General features: G+C 34.3%; 1 long non-coding RNA gene across 1 annotated transcript; it reads left to right on the plus strand.

The window, feature by feature from the left end:
* Positions 1-531: 531 nt before the first annotated feature.
* On the plus strand, positions 532-14081 carry LOC134531627 (uncharacterized). Its single transcript, XR_010075047.1, has 2 exons — positions 532-750; positions 2508-14081. It is a non-coding gene; the product is annotated as an uncharacterized LOC134531627 (long non-coding RNA).
* Positions 14082-18418: the final 4337 nt, after the last annotated feature.

The raw sequence follows: 18418 nt of genomic DNA on the forward strand, positions 1-18418 counted from the left end.
TGCAATCACCAATTTTACATAGGATATAATGTCTCCAAAGTTAATTTGCTCCAATAGTCATTAGCTCTAACAGTCATTTATTCTTACAGTCATTGGCTCCAGCATTCATTGGCTCCAACAATATTTTGGTTTTCTAATTTTTTTTTTCGCCAACAGTCATTGGCTTCAATAGTATTGTCGCGTGGCTCAAAATTATCATTAATTTATTTAATTAGTTTATTTGTTGAAAATACAATTTTAAATTCATTTCGCTAGTTCGGGACTTGGTTTCCCTTACGCTAAGATGGGGTAACACCTTTGTTTGATTTGGGTCTCCGCGGGGCTGGAAGAGTGCGAGTCTTGCACGTCTTTGTCTGGGAACGCAGGCGTGACCGCGTTTCAGCCAGGCCAGCTGACACGTTGTTTGCTGCAGTTCCAGAGAAACGCGGCGCAGACTTGTTTACCGTTTCTTTTGAGGCCAGCTGGGAACGAGGTTGTGCGCACGCGCTTTGCGCAGGGCGAGTGTTGCAACCTGGTGGCAGTTTTTCTGACTACGTGGACAACCCGGCGCGGCCGACCGCGCGGCCGGCTTGTTGTAATAACTTTACGTGTTTGTAAAACACAGGAAAACTTCCCGTCAGGATGTTTTCCCCGTAGGGGTTTTGCGGCCAAGCAAATGGCTTAAAAGAGATGTAAAATGTTTTCGTGGGGCTGTAATCCTGTGGAAGGCTGTTATGCTGCCCGGCCGTGCGGCGACTTGGTAATGGTTAGGTGAGTTCTATCGAAATGGCGTCTGAGTGATGCCGAACTCTTAGTCTTCCGCACCTTCATGTTTCTTCGTAGTTAACTTTAAATTTCTCGTTTGGTGTATTATTTGATCTCTTAAATAATTTGTTTTCAAAGCCTGGTGTTATTAACGTGTAATGAGTTGAGCCCTACAGTTTCCTTTTTATTTTCAAGTATAACTCGGTAATTTGTTTGTATCACGATCCTTGTCTTTTCATGTTTATGATGACGTTATAGACTTAAACTAAATAATTTTTAAAATCAGTTTCGAAGTAGTGAATGTTATTAATAATTTTTAAAAAATGAAGTTGTGGAAGAACTAATGAAGTTTGGTATCATTGGGTGGTCGGGAGGAAATTATTAGGATAATGTTAATGTGTAAGTCCTACTAAGGGAATCTTATCTGAAGTCTATTGTTTAATGTCTGGGTATTGAAGGCTTATAGCGTACATGGAAGGTGCCTCATCATTTGTCAGCTCTATTTAATTGTTATAAATAAATGTGATTGTACTATTGTTTTTAGGTTTCTCTTATTTTTTTTTTCAGTATCCTGATTTTCTATTCTTGTATAAGAATACACCTACTAAGATTCAATCCTCAGTGAAACGCTCTATGGCTAACTAATGTTTTGAGTTTATAATTTATCTGAGCTACATTTTTGAAGAATTGAACCCCCCCTCTGAAAGTGAGACGTGACAGTATTTTACTCCAAAAAGTCTCATGTCTAACTGCTTTATAGCTACTAGACTAGGATACTAAGAAGCTACGTGACTACATGACTACAGCATTACATGGCTTTAACTGGCTACGAGGCAGCAAGTCTACAAGGCTACGAGACTAGAAATATACAAATCTAAGAGGCTACAAGTTTATGAGACTACATGACTCTTAAATGTCTTTGGCTCCATTCAGTGGTGAGAGTTAATTTATCCCATGTAAAATTTAATGTTTAAAGTAGTGTCGATTCTTGTCAACAGTGTTGCTTGTAGGTAAATAGTAGGTATTTAGTTCTTTTATGCGGGATGCGGGTTGCTCACTAACGATCGCAAAAGAAGGATGGCTTCGCTCGTGGACCAAGGCTCATTAAGTGTTTTGATGTGGTGAGAGGTTAGTTTGAGTGTAAACAAGGCTGACTGGTCATGCACACTTACAATATACAATTGGAGTATTACTTAATGATAAAAAAAAGGTATTTTCAGATAAATAATAATTTATTTGAATAATTATTTAAAAGTTATGTTACACCTTGACTGACTATGTCAATAATCTCAACAGAAAGTTAAATATCTTACAACATTAATTTTTGTTGTTGTTAATATAGTAGTTGTTTAAACATACTTATATTTTATATTCGTTTTTATTTTAGCTAGGGGCCCCCTTAAAAAATTATTTTCACATACTTATTAAAACACAACCTTTTAAAAGAAAAAAAAATATTAATTACATTATTAATTTTATAAATAACATTTTCCTTAGTTTATCAACATATCTTTAGTCCAAGTCGTTACTCTGTTTTGTTGTTTCAAAATTCATAAATTAGATAAAACGTTGTTTCGTTGGTCCAAAAAAAAAGTTAATTAAAAAAAAGGAGAAAAACTTGGTTGACGAAAAGTCCGACGAGATTAAGTCCACAAAAATTTTCCACTTAGGGTCATGTTGTAAAAAGGTTAGTAATTCATGCCAAAAAATAAAAAATAGCCGTCGGCTTTCCTAATTTGGTGCGGTCACTTCATTTGCTTCAGGGCTGCTGAGGACAGGCCTCAACACCACAGCACAAGGTGGATCAAGCAAACCGCATGGCCGGTAGCGTGGAACCGCACTAAGTGCGGTTTAAAGATGCTTAATGCATGTTGAAAATCACAAACTCCCACAAGAATGAATTTAGCCTTAAGAAAACATGGCGTCAAGGTGCTGGAAAAGACCGTTTGTGCTCGCCAAGGGCAAGACGAATCAGAACATTGAACATGGTACTCGTAGAGAGTACTTTTTGAAAAACAAAAAAGATCGATAATTACTGGAGAATTAAATTCTAGTACAAAAAAGATTGACTTATAATTCCTTAAATATACCTTCACATATTTACTACAATAATTAAATTGTGAACACATTATTCATAATAGATTTAAAAATACATTGACAGAATAAAAAAAACTTTGTGTTCAAACATTTAAATTACACATAATTATAATTATTACAAACAATTTGATCTTTGTTCAGAATTAACTTTTAAATATTTAAATGACATATAAATTATAAATACCAATATTGAATAATGAAAACGTGTGGAAACCAGTTCGCCATTAAAAAAAGAAAAATAATAATAATTAAATAAGTTGAGCAAGTGCCACCAACATTACAATGGCACAGAAATAATCAGGAGCACATTGAGAAAACCATTAAAATATTGACAAGAATAATCAGGAGCACACAGAGGGAACCATCATATTATTGACAAGAATAATCGGGAGGCCACAGAGAAAACCGTTACATGTTTGCTTTGATATCATAAAATATAAAAAAAATATATATAAAAAGTACAATTAATCGAAAAATTACCAAAGTAGTATAGAAAAAGGCAAGCTGGGACTGGGTCCTGGGTCCGGTGCTGGGTGCCGAGCCACATGTCTGATTATGACATCACGGTGGCCATCTTGGATTGTGACATCATGGCGGCCATCTTAGATGACCGTGACCTTGACCTTTGAACTTGACCTTAACCCCGGCGATCATTTTGGATCCACCATCTTAGAGCCGCCATCTTGGATCCGCCATCTTGGATCCACCATCTTTAAATCGAGCGCTCCACTCACTCATGATGAAATTTTCGACATATTGATTTTTCTTGGTCCGCTGGAGGCCACCATCTCGGATACCGTTACTTTGTTTCTGCTGTTTGTTCCTAGAGAGCGCCAGCATCACTCTTGATTTTTTTTTTTTCTGTTCCACTGGAGGCTGTCATCTTTGATACCGTTGACTTTGTTTCTGCTGATTGTTCCTAGAGAGCGCCAGCGTCGCTCTGTCTTACACATAATGTCGATGTTCCATTACCTAACACAGCTATTATGGACCTTATCGACATATTAAATTTAATTTTTTATGCAAAATACATTGGAAGCGCTGTGGTTCGAACCAGCGCAGCTCGGACCTCTATGTTGAAAAACATACACCTTTAACAGCATGGCTATCGAGACACTTTGCCGACTGAGAATTAAATAAGGTATATATAAAAATAACATGCATATTAGGACTTATAATTTTGTTTAATTTGAAGTAATAAAATCATCGAATGTTCGAGACAGAACCACCATCTTGTATTAAGATGTTACTGTTGCAATTAATGTTACAGTCACCATCTTGAAAATCTGTAATTTCAATGCTTGAAATTCCAAAAAGAATACCAAAAAAATTGCCTACTTCAAATGTTTAGTTATTTAAACGATTTCGGTCATCGGTTCCATTTCCGGCGAGAGTAAACCAGTAATTTTTTATTATATTTAAAAAATTCTCAATAAAAAGTAATAAAAATGTCTTACATCACATGCGACATTCTGAATTATGTCACCACTTGTATCAATTTTCGTTACGACCGCCATCGTGAAAATCTTTATTTATTATACGATTTATTTTAATGAAAAAATTAAAAAATATATCAAAAATTTACTTATTATAATACTGATTGATTAGATCGAATCCTGTCCTTGGTTCGAAACCGGTAAGAGCAAAAATTATAAAAACGACAGATCCTTCCTCCACAGAAGCAACCTATCTTTGACCTTAACCTTGAAATTTGACCTTGACCTTGAACTTTGACCTAGACCTTGAACTCTGACCTTGACCTTGAACTTTGACCTTGACCTTGAAATTTTGACATTGACTTTGACGACCATCATGGATCCAACATTTTATGTTCAGTACATGCTACCAGGAGCTACTGCCTGCTAGTGGTCATTGCCACCATCTTGTTTACGTCTGCTGGAGGACACCATATTGTGTGTGTACTCGCCTTACTATCATTGCCATCATGCTAGGTTAATTCTAATCCGCTAGAGTGAGGTAATCATTTATTATTACTGAGGTGCCCGCCATCTTGAAATTTGGGCATTATCTTGGATTCGTGTAATTATTTAGCAAGAAATTCGGAAAAAATCCAAAATTCATTAAATAATTCACTAATTAATTTACATAATGAAACGATGGATTCCTGTATTAGGTTTGATTATTGACCAGTGACAGGTGTACCTAAATATTAAATATATTTAATATTTTATTTTCCATTGCCTTTCGTTTAAGGTGAAAATTTATATTTCGAAATTTAATTTAGCAAAGTAAATGATATTGGTACCAATAATAAACATAAACCTAAAAACTACGAACCAAAATTTTAAATTTTTCGAAGTTTTTATCACGCTAAGTAATAATGACTTAAAATGCGCGTACATATTAGGTGATTCAATATTTCTTTTCATTCACTTATACAGTAGAATGTGGAATCTGTTACTTTTGAACGATGAGCAATACTTGCAATGACCACAAGCACAACTTTTAAGCGAGGTGGAGCAGAAAACCGAGTACGTGCTACGACCTAAAAACACCCCGCACGCGGAAGCTGTTATCTGCGGAGCCGGCCGTAGCAGGCGGCGAGGTAAAAACACTGCTCCGCGGCGCAAACACAAGAACGCCCGCTGAACGGACCGCGCAGAGACGTGGAGGAGCAGTTGGCGGCGCCGGACCCGGACCGGCGAGGCTGCGTCCAATTAGCGAGGCGCGCCCTTATCTCGGCGATAGCGATCCTCGCTGTGCCGCGGCAGTGGTGCGGGCGAGGCTGATCGCGCGCAGATAAGCCCGCGCCGCGCTGAGCCAGCAGCCGAGCCAGCCAGTCAGCGCTCACGGAGCGCGCTTCTTATTTCAGGCTTTTCAACGAACTTTGGTTCATAAACTTTCTGAACGAAACTAGTTACGAGCCGAGTACATATTTTGTTTTGAAAACAATATGGTGACAGGTAATAAATTTTCAATGAAAAATAATTTAATTATATTATTAGGTATGCTTCACAGAATTGCAAGCGTTCGCTTGGATAGTAATTGTTTAGTTAGATACTTAGTTTTTTAAGAAATTCCGCTAATAAGGAGTAATCATCACTGGAGCAACTTTTTATATTTTTTTTCTCTCAGACTGAGTTTATGTGAATTAAAATTAAAGGAAATACAAAAATTTACCGATAATTATTATGAAAAAGCGTAAGTTTTATAATGTAAAATAATCAGTTTAAAAAATTCACAAAATAAATACAAAATAGAGCAATTATTAATCAAAAAATGTAATAAATTAATAATTTAAACAAATTCAGTTAAATAAATTCAAGTTATATATTTTCATATAAATCGGATTCTTTTGATGTACTATCATGACAAATACTGTTTTCTGGTTGTCTTCCGAATCTGCCTCATCGCTATTTTTCAAAGATATTAAATCTTTCAAGTCATGTTTCACCTTCTCAGTTAATCTTCTAATGTTTTTCTTTGGAAATGGGCAAGCGAATGTGACAACGTGGTCTAAAGAAACAAACACTCTTCGATATAAATCATCAATATTTAATTTTATATTTATTTTTTTCTGGTGGAAAATTGTATTTAGTTACGGATATCTTTCCTATTGGCTTCCTGTGTCTCTTTCTGTGTCCAAGAAGCAAAACAACATTTTATTTACAATCAATGTACAATGTTCTCAAATTTTATTAACAGTTAGGGTCTTTTTTAATTTCTCTGCCACAGGATAGTGTGAACAATATGTCTGAAAAACGTTTCATTAATTTCTGGTCCAATCAAGTCGCTTTAGAAGCCATACTTGGATCAGCGAAAAACCTCCTAACAGTGTTTCTGTCGCTAGTTGAACCGAAACCTTGTTTTGGGCGATCTGGTTGGGCGATCTAATTTCTTAAGTAGACGTTCTCTTTGTTCTCGCACTTTTTGAAAATTGTTCTTCTCACAAACTTTTTTTTGTATCTGAAATAAATGTATTTTATTTAATTATAAAATATTACAACATTAAAAATAATAAAGCTATACAAATATTTTTCCTAGTCTATAAAACATGGCCAAAACAAATTCCAAAAATCGTTTATAAGCATGTTGTTGCGTTATTCCATACTATATATTAAGGTGGCCTCATCCGTAGAGTTGTTCCGATTTCACAATGGCAAACCTGTTGATGTTTGCGTACAGATTGGTCACTTAAGCGTATTGATTTCTGTTCAGGAAGAAAAAACTGTCATATTTATCATTGTCAATTGCATTTTGATGTCGATTTCCACTCCTCAGACTTGAAATGATACCAAATTTCTTAATTTTATTTGTTATATTTTGCTCCTCTGAAATGATCACCTGTTTTGTCTCCTTTATAAGTCGAAGCTTTGTAGAACGACAAAGCGGATGGAACTTGAACGGCTATTTTTCTAAATAGCACCATTTTCTCCCAAACGATTTATGGGACAAGTAATGAATGAAATACGCTATCGTCCCTGGATTCGTCTTCTTCCCAGCCTGGTATATATTCTGATTGCTTGAGGAGCCATCAAACCTCCATTTACATAACAAATTATATTTTCCTTGAAATCTTTTACTGACAGTTTCGACAATCCTGCCAGCAGTGTAGTTCAATAAATCCTAAAGTGGAATTTCGGGAACAGTACTATATTTTGGATAGGCCAGCTGTTTGGCTTCGATTAGATTCTTGTAGTTTAGGTAGATAGTGCGCCTTTATTATTCTTAACTGATTTTAACAACTATGTGACCTCTTCGTTAATTTTGCTTTAACGAGAAGAGCTAATCCTCTTCTAGAGACAATTATTTAAATTTCTATATTTTTATTTTTATTTTGCGGTATAAACTCTTAGAAGAACCAGGAATTTCGCTAGAGTATAGCTTTACTAAAGCTGATCCAGCACGATTGCCCTTCTTTGTAGTCAGCAGGAAAGAGCTCTCGCTTCTTGAGGAGTTGTAAATCAGTCGGCTTCACCCTTTATAATTTTCTTTTTTGTTCACTTTTTAGCTTCTTCGAACACGTTTTTGGACAACCACATTTCAATAACCGTAGATGAAGAATTCTAGTCTCTTGTCTCACTGACGGTAGATATTATTTATTCATCATTCAACCATGATTTATATATTATTAAAATCTTGTCTTTGAAATATAAGGCATTTTCCATTTACTTATGTTCAAGTAAAAAATGACATAACCCTTCTTGTAGGCATGTTTCAGTTCTTAAAAGAAATTGAAAATTTATTGCTTATTCTATTCTAGAGGAAATTTACATAACACACATGTTTATTATGAATTGTCTAGGTAAATACATACTTTATTGACTACCCCTACTCAGTTGAATCATTGACAGGTCAGTGTCAATATTAAACGTAAATATATTAGTGATCATAAAATATATATGTAAACGGAAAATTAAAACTTACCGAAAATGATACAGTCCACAAGTTTACACACAGCCACTTCACTCTTTCACTACTTAACGAGAACTGAACACTGGAAATACAAAAACTGCAGAATTCACCAAGATTTTCCCAAAGGCGATCCCCAGGAGGAGGATAAGGGTTAAATGGAGGTAAAGGAAGTATGCCCTCTAGCATCAGGTATGTGAGTTCTGAGATTTTTACAGAAATGTCCCATTCATTACTTTGGCTGTAGGTGGCTGCTGACAAATAAGGCACAGATTGTTACCTACATATATAAATATATATATACACGCATAATATAAATATGTATATCTATATATAAACAATTACCTGGCAACAATATCTTTGCATGATAAGTTATTAATTAATTTAAAATCCTTCTCAGTTTTTAAAGCTTTGAGAATAAATCTTATTCATTTCAATAGGTATTGTTACGCAGCATTTCTTGGGGTACCATTATATAGGGCATTCTATTAACTTTTTAAGGTAGTTGAAATCGTATTAGTAAAAAATATCATCGCATTTAAAATAAAACGTGTATGTATTTTGCGCACATGTACATCAAAACAATTTAGTTATAAATTACAATGTTTGAAAAATCACAAAAGGTTCAATGCATCAATCAAATTAAAATCTAAATTTACCAACAGGTAGTAGACATACTTTAGACGTATACATGAAATAATCGATTAAAAAAAGGTATTTCTCATTTTTTGCAGAATGATTGCTGGATCGGTACACCTGTGAGGTGTCTCTTCCTGACACACGTGACATCCAACAACTTGTAAAAAAGCTAACTTGTATGTCGGGTGAAATAAAACCAATGAATGTTTTTCATGCCATTCTTAAATTGATAATTAAGTGGTGTTTTTACGTTAACCACTTTTATTAAGCATGCAAGTTATAACTTATTTTGAATATAAAAAAATACAATTTGGACATTTTCCACCACTATCTTCAAGAAATGTTTATTGTAGAAGTGTTAATAAACGCTTGTTTGTCCTTCCATTTACATGAATGGGATGTAATGTTTCACTTTAATCTTATTACATCTAACATCTCTAAGAAACTTAATTTCCAAGGGACTTTAGCTCCAAAATTAGTGAATTTACATTTTTCCTCATATGTAATTTGGCTGATATTTTAAATTTTCATATTTTTTACGTTTGGTCAATATTATTTTTACAAAAAAAGCGCAGTACAAATACACGAAAGAGTAGCGGGCATTGGCTTGCCGGGGCCCAGAGCCTATACAGTTATGTAGCCCTACTATTTGGGGAAGTGAGAGAATGTTGCATTGAATTATTGTAGAAAAAATTTAATTTACAACCTAACTCCTCCCCCTTTAGTAGTATACAAAAGTCTTTCCTGCGCCAGGTGTCATGCGGTGGAGCCTGGAGACGGTCCGCCATTTTGGATTGTGACGTCACAGCAGCCATATTGGATGGCCTTGACCTTGATCTTCGACGTTTACCTTGAACATTGACCTACAAAATTTGTCAAACTTTGCCCAAATTTTCCAAATTTCTCCAAAACTCGCCAAAAATTTCCAGTTTTTAGAAAACAAATCCGGAAAAAAATCTTTAAAAATTTGTTTATTCGAAAATTAGGGTTCCGAAAACCTCAAAATACATTTTCCATAGAAAGAACACAAATTCCTAAAAACGGCTTAAGCATCCATGTCTACAGCCTACGATAAGACGTTTCTAGAAATTAGGATGCCATGACTTCTATCTTGAATTATGACGTCACCATTGCAATTTACGTTACGGCCGCCATTTTAAAAATATTAATTAATTCTCCGATTATAATAAAAAATTTCTTAAATTTCAATAAAAAAAAATTATCACACATAGTTCAAAAAATTCCACTTGATTTGTTTTGGAGCATATATTAATTTTAAGTAAAATTTTATAGAAACATTTTTGAAGTAAATATATTTAATGTTCAATAAATTTGAATTTAGGCTAAATGTGCCAAATATTTTATTTAAAAAACTTTAAAAGAAACCTTCAGTAGCTTTTAATTTACGCCAAAAACAAACATGCAAAATAGTAAAAAAAAATTTTTTAAATAATTTATTTCTGATTTTGTTTAAATGTATTATAATATTCTAGATCTGTTTTTCATTATTTCATGCAGTTTTGTAATTAGTATATGTTGTTGTAACCCTTCTTCCTCCTTAATTGGAAGAGGGGTTGCGTCCCCGACTCACTCTGGGCGCGAAGGGAAAAAACAAATATTAAAACCAGGCATAAAAAGCTAAACAATATAAATTCCCCACACCACTGCCCAGGGGCCAGGCCAAAAACTTCAAAGGATATAATAGCAGAGTAACCATTAAACAAACAAGAGGCAAGACTTTGGACGTATGTTATTAAAAAATAGAAATTTGCAAAAATAGTATTTACTATACATAACCATACAAGCTTAGTTACAAAAGCTGACGCTAATAATGGCAGCATCTTATCCCCATTTGCGATACTAACAATAACCTTTAAAACATCATAAAAATATAAATACTGATAACAACAAGTATAAAAATATATAAGGGCGTGAGGCGTGGCCACTATAAAATATCAAAATTTACTGACTGCCCTAATACCAAAAATCAAACAAGACAATCAATACAAATATATAAAAATTCTACAATAATAAAACTGAAGTACAAAAAATTTATTTAAATAAAGTTCTTAAACTCTCAATCAACAGTTTAGTCTTTCATTCTGATGTTCGTTGCTAAAGACTTGCCAAAAAAACAAAGTTAATATCCTAGGCGTGCGCTGGCTTCCTGACCTTCCTCACCAACTCCAGAGTCTAATGCCACGCCGGGCCATAGGTACGAATTCACAAAGGCGTGAACGATGATCAAAAAAAAAATTATCTTATTTTTAAGGGAAATGTAGTAAAAACTCTTCACGTAACATAACTATGTTACCACAGAAGTATTTATCATCTGCTTCAAACAAAATCTTACTTCTTTATTAACTTGCCAATGATTTCATAAAAACGTAGAATGCCCGCACCAACCAACATCAGGCTGCGCATGTAGTCCAATACAGATCGCATACTTTTAATAATACTGCACAAACTGATTATATTAGCTAAAGCCAACTTTAAGTATGCAAATTCCGAAGACAAAGTCTCAAAAACAAATTGCAAAAAGTTCGTTTCTTCCAAACTTATACTTTTATCACAACTACAGGCAAACGGGCGACCTTTTTTAAAAAATCCCACCCTGGAACAACGTGTGAAACGAATGGGCCTCTTCACCAAACAGGCTAATAAAAGTTCCGTCCAAATAAAATTTAGTATGGGAAAATACACAGTTCACTAGGTTTGCCAAAAACCAGTGCAGCACCACGAGGGTAAAAATCAAAATTGCGGCCTCTCTTTACCTTGATAAGTGCAGTATCACAGGGCAAACCATTGCCCTGTCACCCAGCGTGGAGCCTCCACCCCCATACTCTTCGTCGCCCGTTGCCGTCCGGCACACCAGTCCGCGCCGTCACATGGCTCTGTCCTCGACGGTCGCTCGCCACACACTTCGCGCGGCCCCAGCTGATTTTTCACTCCCGGCAAGCCGAAAGTCTGACGTCATCAGCCAACCGCCGGGCGCTCGCCAAGTGGTATTTACGTAAAACACAATCGATGTTCTTAAACTCATAATCGATAGCTACCAAACGGCGTATAACTAATTAACAGAAACAAATATAATTAAAAAAAATTTACAGATAAATTTACATTAATTAAAAAAAGGCGTAAAAATACGTGAAATAAAAAACCATATAAAACTAGAGACCAGCAACAAAAATAAATTACAAGTAAAAATGTGGCCCTGCCGGCCACAACCTCCGCCTTGAACAAAAAAAAATTTAAACAGCAAAGAAAATCTTAAAAATACTAAAGCGTCAAAAAAAAAACCCTTGGACTTGGAGAAAAAGTGTTCACAAAAACTTATAATCCAACAAACCAGCCCAAACTCAAACAAACAAACCAGCAACAAGGAAAACTAGCCTCCAAAGTCCCAGCCAAAAATTTCAATGCTCAAAAAAAAAAACAAGAGAAGGATTTTCCGACAAGAAACGGAAAAGACAAGCTAAACATCACAAACCCAACAAACGGGATCTAAGAATGCCAAAACAAACAAACAAGCTCCAAGGTCAAATCCGAAACGTATTAGACAAAACCTTCTCTTTCAAAAATTATCAAAAACTAAAGATCAAAAAAAAAAAAAAAACAAAGTCTGACAACCCGGAGGTTGCAAACTAAAGCAAAAAACTATAAAAACTATAACCTCACAGGAAAAAAATCAAAATCATCACTGGTAATCTAAAAGACCACTAAAATTCCTGGTGCTGATCCTGCTCCCGCTTCTTTTTAAAGCAAAATTTTTCTGAATGACCATTTTTGCCACAAAAACCACAAACAAATTTATTTACCTCCGAAACCGAGCAATCCTTAGCAAAATGCCCTACCTTATTACACTTAAAACAAGTCTTATCACTTTTTTTATTACCCGGCGTTTTAAAACAAACCGGTTTAAAATTGATTTTGCCTTTACACTTATCGAATTCACTTTTAGCGTAAAAAAATATTATCAACCTGGATAGCCCAAGTGTTGAGTTCCTCCACACTATTAGGTCTGCCAATAAATGCGCATACGTGTCTGATGGCAGGATTTAGATTTTCCAAAATAATAGCTACAAAACGGTGATCATCTAACTGCAGACCAAATACATTAACGTGATTTCTAATATCCTGTATAAATTCTAAGGTACTTTCATTTTCCCGTTGAAAATGGAAAATCAATTCCTTAATTAGATCGCCCTTCACCCTCTTAGGGCACAAATATTCCCACAAATTCTCTTTCACTACCGACCATCCAACAGACTTATATATACCTGACGTAATCACGTCTCTAGCGATCCCGCTACATTTAGTCGAAATACACCTTAACAATTCTTGCTCGTTTTGTAAACAACAATTAGTTTTCAAACTATCTACCCCCAAGCAAAACTTTATTAAATCTCTTGGCCCACCGGAGCATAAAGATGGCAACCTTTCCAGTTCCTTAAAAAGTAATTTACTTTGCATAGCAGTATTCAATGAATTTACTTGGCTGATCTCCGAATTCTCCACATTTTCCTCAACAGGTTTTTTCCTCCCTTCTTTAATGTGGGTACTTAATTTCCTGCGTAAGGTATCAATGTCATCCTCCCGACCACTCTCTACTCCCGCTGCTTGCAAATTAGCGTAAACCTGTTCTTTGGGAAGTTTATAAATCCAAGAAACTGCCATTATTAAAAAAATCAAAGAAGTCAGCAAAATCGCAAAAGTCCAAAGTTTCTGCCAAGCAGAGTGGCGCAGGTTGTAACCCTTCTTCCTCCTTAATTGGAAGAGGGGTTGCGTCCCCGACTCACTCTGGGCGCGAAGGAAAAAAACAAATATTAAAACCAGGCATAAAAAGCTAAACAATATAAATTCCCCACACCACTGCCCAGGGGTCAGGCCAAAAACTTCAAAGGATATAATAGCAGAGTAACCATTAAACAAACAAGAGGCAAGACTTTGGACGTATGTTATTAAAAAATAGAAATTTGCAAAAATAGTATTTACTATACATAACCATACAAGCTTAGTTACAAAAGCTGACGCTAATAATGGCAGCATCTTATCCCCATTTGCGATACTAACAATAACCTTTAAAACATCATAAAAATATAAATACTGATAACAACAAGTATAAAAATATATAAGGGCGTGAGGCATGGCCACTATAAAATATCAAAATTTACTGACTGCCCTAATACCAAAAATCAAACAAGACAATCAATACAAATATATAAAAATTCTACAATAATAAAAACTGAAGTACAAAAAATGTATTTAAATAAAGTTCTTAAACTCTCAATCAACCGTTTAGTCTTTCATTCTGATGTTCGTTGCTAAAGACTTGCCAAAAAAACAAAGTTAATATCCTAGGCGTGCGCTGGCTTCCTGACCTTCCTCACCAACTCCAGAGTCTAATGCCACGCCGGGCCATAGGTACGAATTCACAAAGGCGTGAACGATGATCAAAAAAAAATTATTTTATTTTTAAGGGAAATGTAGTAAAAACTCTTCACGTAACATAACTATGTTACCACAGAAGTATTTATCATCTGCTTCAAACAAAGTCTTACTTCTTTATTAACTTGCCAATGATTTCATAAAAACGTAGAATGCCCGCACCAACCAACATCAGGCTGCGCATGTAGTCCAATACAGATCGCATACTTTTAATAATACTGCACAAACTGATTATATTAGCTAAAGCCAACTTTAAGTATGCAAATTCCGAAGACAAAGTCTCAAAAACAAATTGCAAAAAGTTCGTTTCTTCCAAACTTATACTTTTATCACAACTACAGGCAAACGGGCGACCTTTTTTAAAAAATCCCACCCTGGAACAACGTGTGAAACGAATGGGCCTCTTCACCAAACAGGCTAATAAAAGTTCCGTCCAAATAAAATTTAGTATGGGAAAATACACAGTTCACTAGGTTTGCCAAAAACCAGTGCAGCACCACGAGGGTAAAAATCAAAATTGCGGCCTCTCTTTACCTTGATAAGTTCAGTATCACAGGGCAAACCATTGCCCTGTCACCCAGCGTGGAGCCTCCACCCCCATACTCTTCGTCGCCCGTTGCCGTCCGGCACACCAGTCCGCACCGTCACATGGCTCTGTCCTCGACGGTCGCTCGCCACACACTTCGCGCGGCCCCAGCTGATTTTTCACTCCCGGCAAGCCGAAAGTCTGACGTCATCAGCCAACCGCCGGGCGCTCGCCAAGTGGTATTTACGTGAAACACAATCGATGTTCTTAAACTCATAATCGATAGCTACCAAACGGCGTATAACTAATTAACAGAAACAAATATAATTAAAAAAAATTACAGATAAATTAACATTAATTAAAAAAAGGCGTAAAAATACGTGAAATAAAAAACCATATAAAACTAGAGACCAGCAACAAAAAAAAAATTACAAGTAAAAATGTGGTCCTGCCGGTTATATTTTTAATCTAATGCATTTTATAAAGAATATCGTTTGCCACTTTTTAACTTATTTTCATAGCCTTTGGGGAAAAAAATCATAATTTTAATACTATATTTATAAATTTCATACTCACGTGTTTTTTTTTAAGTTGTGTATTTCAGGCAGCACATTGAAGTTAATATATATTTATTTATTTATTTATTTATTTATTTATATATCCATACTTCCAGAAGTCACGTTCTTCCTGTCTTCAACATTTTAAAATAGATTTGGAAATTACTCAAAACTTAGTTTCATAATTTTATAAAACCATCCTTGTTTAGTCAAAAATGATAGAATCATTTTTTGAAAGTATATATTTATTTATAATTCTTAACTAAAAATCCTTTGATTATTTCCCCTTTCTCCCACTAACAGAAACATGTAATAAATAAATTTTAATATATACCTATATATAATAAACACTTTTTGAAGAAGGATAAAAAAATGAATATGATTTTAATATATTAATTTACAGATAGTATAAAATAATTTTATGGTGTGGCAAAAGAGTTTAATATATTAATTATTGAAACAATTTTCGAAATATTTTTAATTTGATCTCAATAAGTATTAATAAATAATTGTAAACTAGATATATGTCTTGCCTCTTCTTAAATATTATTAAATTATTTAGTAACCAACGTAATTCTTTAATTTCACAAACAAAATTTTTTTAATAAAAAAGGAATGAACAAATTTTTACAGCAATTTACCAAATTTTTTATTTAAACAAATTAAATAACTGTAACGTATGTGTATTGACCATCTAATACTTATGATTTATAAAATAACAGTTCTTATTTTTATATAAACAACCTAGACAATTGAAATAATTGAAATCCTACATGTTATATTTTAACATGTGTGCAATGGTCATACACTATACGCTTTTTGACATTTATGTTTTTTCTTCACAAAGAGAATATTTTTAAGCCTATCGGTGTGTACCTTCGACTAAGAAAACAACACACAAAACCCATACCTTTACGCATCAGTAAGTAGTATCTGAATGCAAAATTTTGTTTTTTTAACATTTTGATTTATTTGTTAAAACCTGGAGATGAATAAAAAATAACACTAATTTTACTATGTCCTAAATTAAAAGAAACTAGAGTAATTATATTTTACTAAATTTAAGGCAAAATTTTAAATTATCACTATTTAACTACAAAATAAATTAGATATTTGAGGTATGGTAAACGTAATCTGGAAGCCAATTTTCTTTCTGACGAACAAAGTTAAAATGCTGCAGTTACTTAAACCTCATAAATAAATGTACATTAAATTACTGAAGAAAATGTATTAAATATTTAAAATCACTTACATGATACACTTTTTTAGTTGTGACACGTTTAAAAGAAAATACTTATAAATTATATTAAAATGTTAGTGTTATTTCTTGTTACTTAATTATTGCTGAATATGTATTGTTTATTGAAAAGCCATTGGGCATTTCAATTTAAATTGTCTTCATTTTCATAACATTTGTGATTGTTATATTGTATTATTTTAAAATATCTTATAACATTTAAAAATTACAAATTTAATCAATAAACCATTAGAGGAACACAATGCAACGTAAATTCATAAATACGTATTTGATTATTCGCGTAAGACATATTTTACAATTCCAATATTTGATTCAGAACTTTCTTCAGAATCTTTGTTTAGTACAGAGTCCATTTCAAGCCGATGTCGAGAGCGATGAACCGAAGCTTTGGCCGGACGTGAAAACGATGAACGTTAATCATTTCCACTGTCTTCCCGCAGTAACTGGCTGGTTAATTGGCTTCCTTCGGCTTTAGTCGTGCGAGGTCTCTGGGGGGAAGCAGGGGTGGGAGCTGGGACTGAAGGCAGGGAGCCACGACCTGTATTGTGAGTCCTAATGAGCGAGCAGCCTCGTCGCTTTCTTCGGCGGGATTCAGCCATCCGAGAGAGCGCGAGCGGCCTCCGCGACGCCGCAGGAACCTGTGCTATCTGCTCCACTGCAAACATCACTTCCAGTTTTGCCCAAGGTCTTCGTAGGCTCGTAACCGTAAAAGTCAAACCATCTTAAGAAAATCAATACGTACTCAGTGAGGAGTTTTAGAACCACTGCACGTTTGCGCAGCAGATACTAGTGGTTTAGTCAAAGAAACAAATATTTTGAATTTCAATTCTTTACAAAAAAATTTGAACAAACAACATTTTGAGATATGGTTTTCGTTGGAGTGTGCCAGCTGTCTGGTGAAAACATATCCATATATCCATCTAATTGGAGGAGAATCGCCGATGTATGAGGCCGAATACGTCTGGAAGAACCGTGGCGAGTCCATGATGGTTGCACAAAGGACCTCTCTATGGTTTTATCAAGACTTTGCAATTAATCTATGTCACTATTTATAATAATACCGTGTAAATGTTTTAATTTTGTGTCAATAACCGATAAGCATTTATATAAATCTACATTATCAGACTTACATAGCAAAACAGTTCACTATAGCTCAAACTGTAAAAACAAGTGTGATTGACGAGGTGAGTTTATTTCTAAAAGTAAGAAAGTATGTTTAAGTTACAAAAACACGTTTTGTGTAATTTTACACGAAATTGAGCCAAGACTGGGAAAAAAAGTAAAACAATTGTTTAAAACACATAGTATTTGTGTGTCATTACACAAATATATATATAAAATTATAATTTGTTCAGTGTCTAAATATATAAAAATATTGTGTATTTTTACACAGTAATTCAGTTAAAATACAATTTGCAATAAGTGTGTTACCTAACTTTTTAATTAAGTAAAATAACACATTAGTCAGTGTTAAATTTATCCTTCATTGTTTGATTAAAATCCCACTGAACTTCTATTAACATAAGATGTAATATGATACGCATGTTACCATTAAGGCAACTGCTACATTTAACAGTAAAAAATCAATGATATTGTAGGTTTTAACACTGCATCGAAATATTGACACAACCACTTGGTTGATATAAGTAAAATAAGTATAAAAATATGTATTTTTATAAATAACTCAGTTGAAAATATCATTTAACTTAACATGTTAGATCGTGTAAAATTACTCGTGACCAAGCGTTAAGTTTATCCTACATTAGTTTGACGTAA

Source organism: Bacillus rossius, chromosome 5 (genome assembly GCF_032445375.1).
Source record: "Bacillus rossius redtenbacheri isolate Brsri chromosome 5, Brsri_v3, whole genome shotgun sequence".
Taxonomy (NCBI): domain Eukaryota; kingdom Metazoa; phylum Arthropoda; class Insecta; order Phasmatodea; family Bacillidae; genus Bacillus; species Bacillus rossius.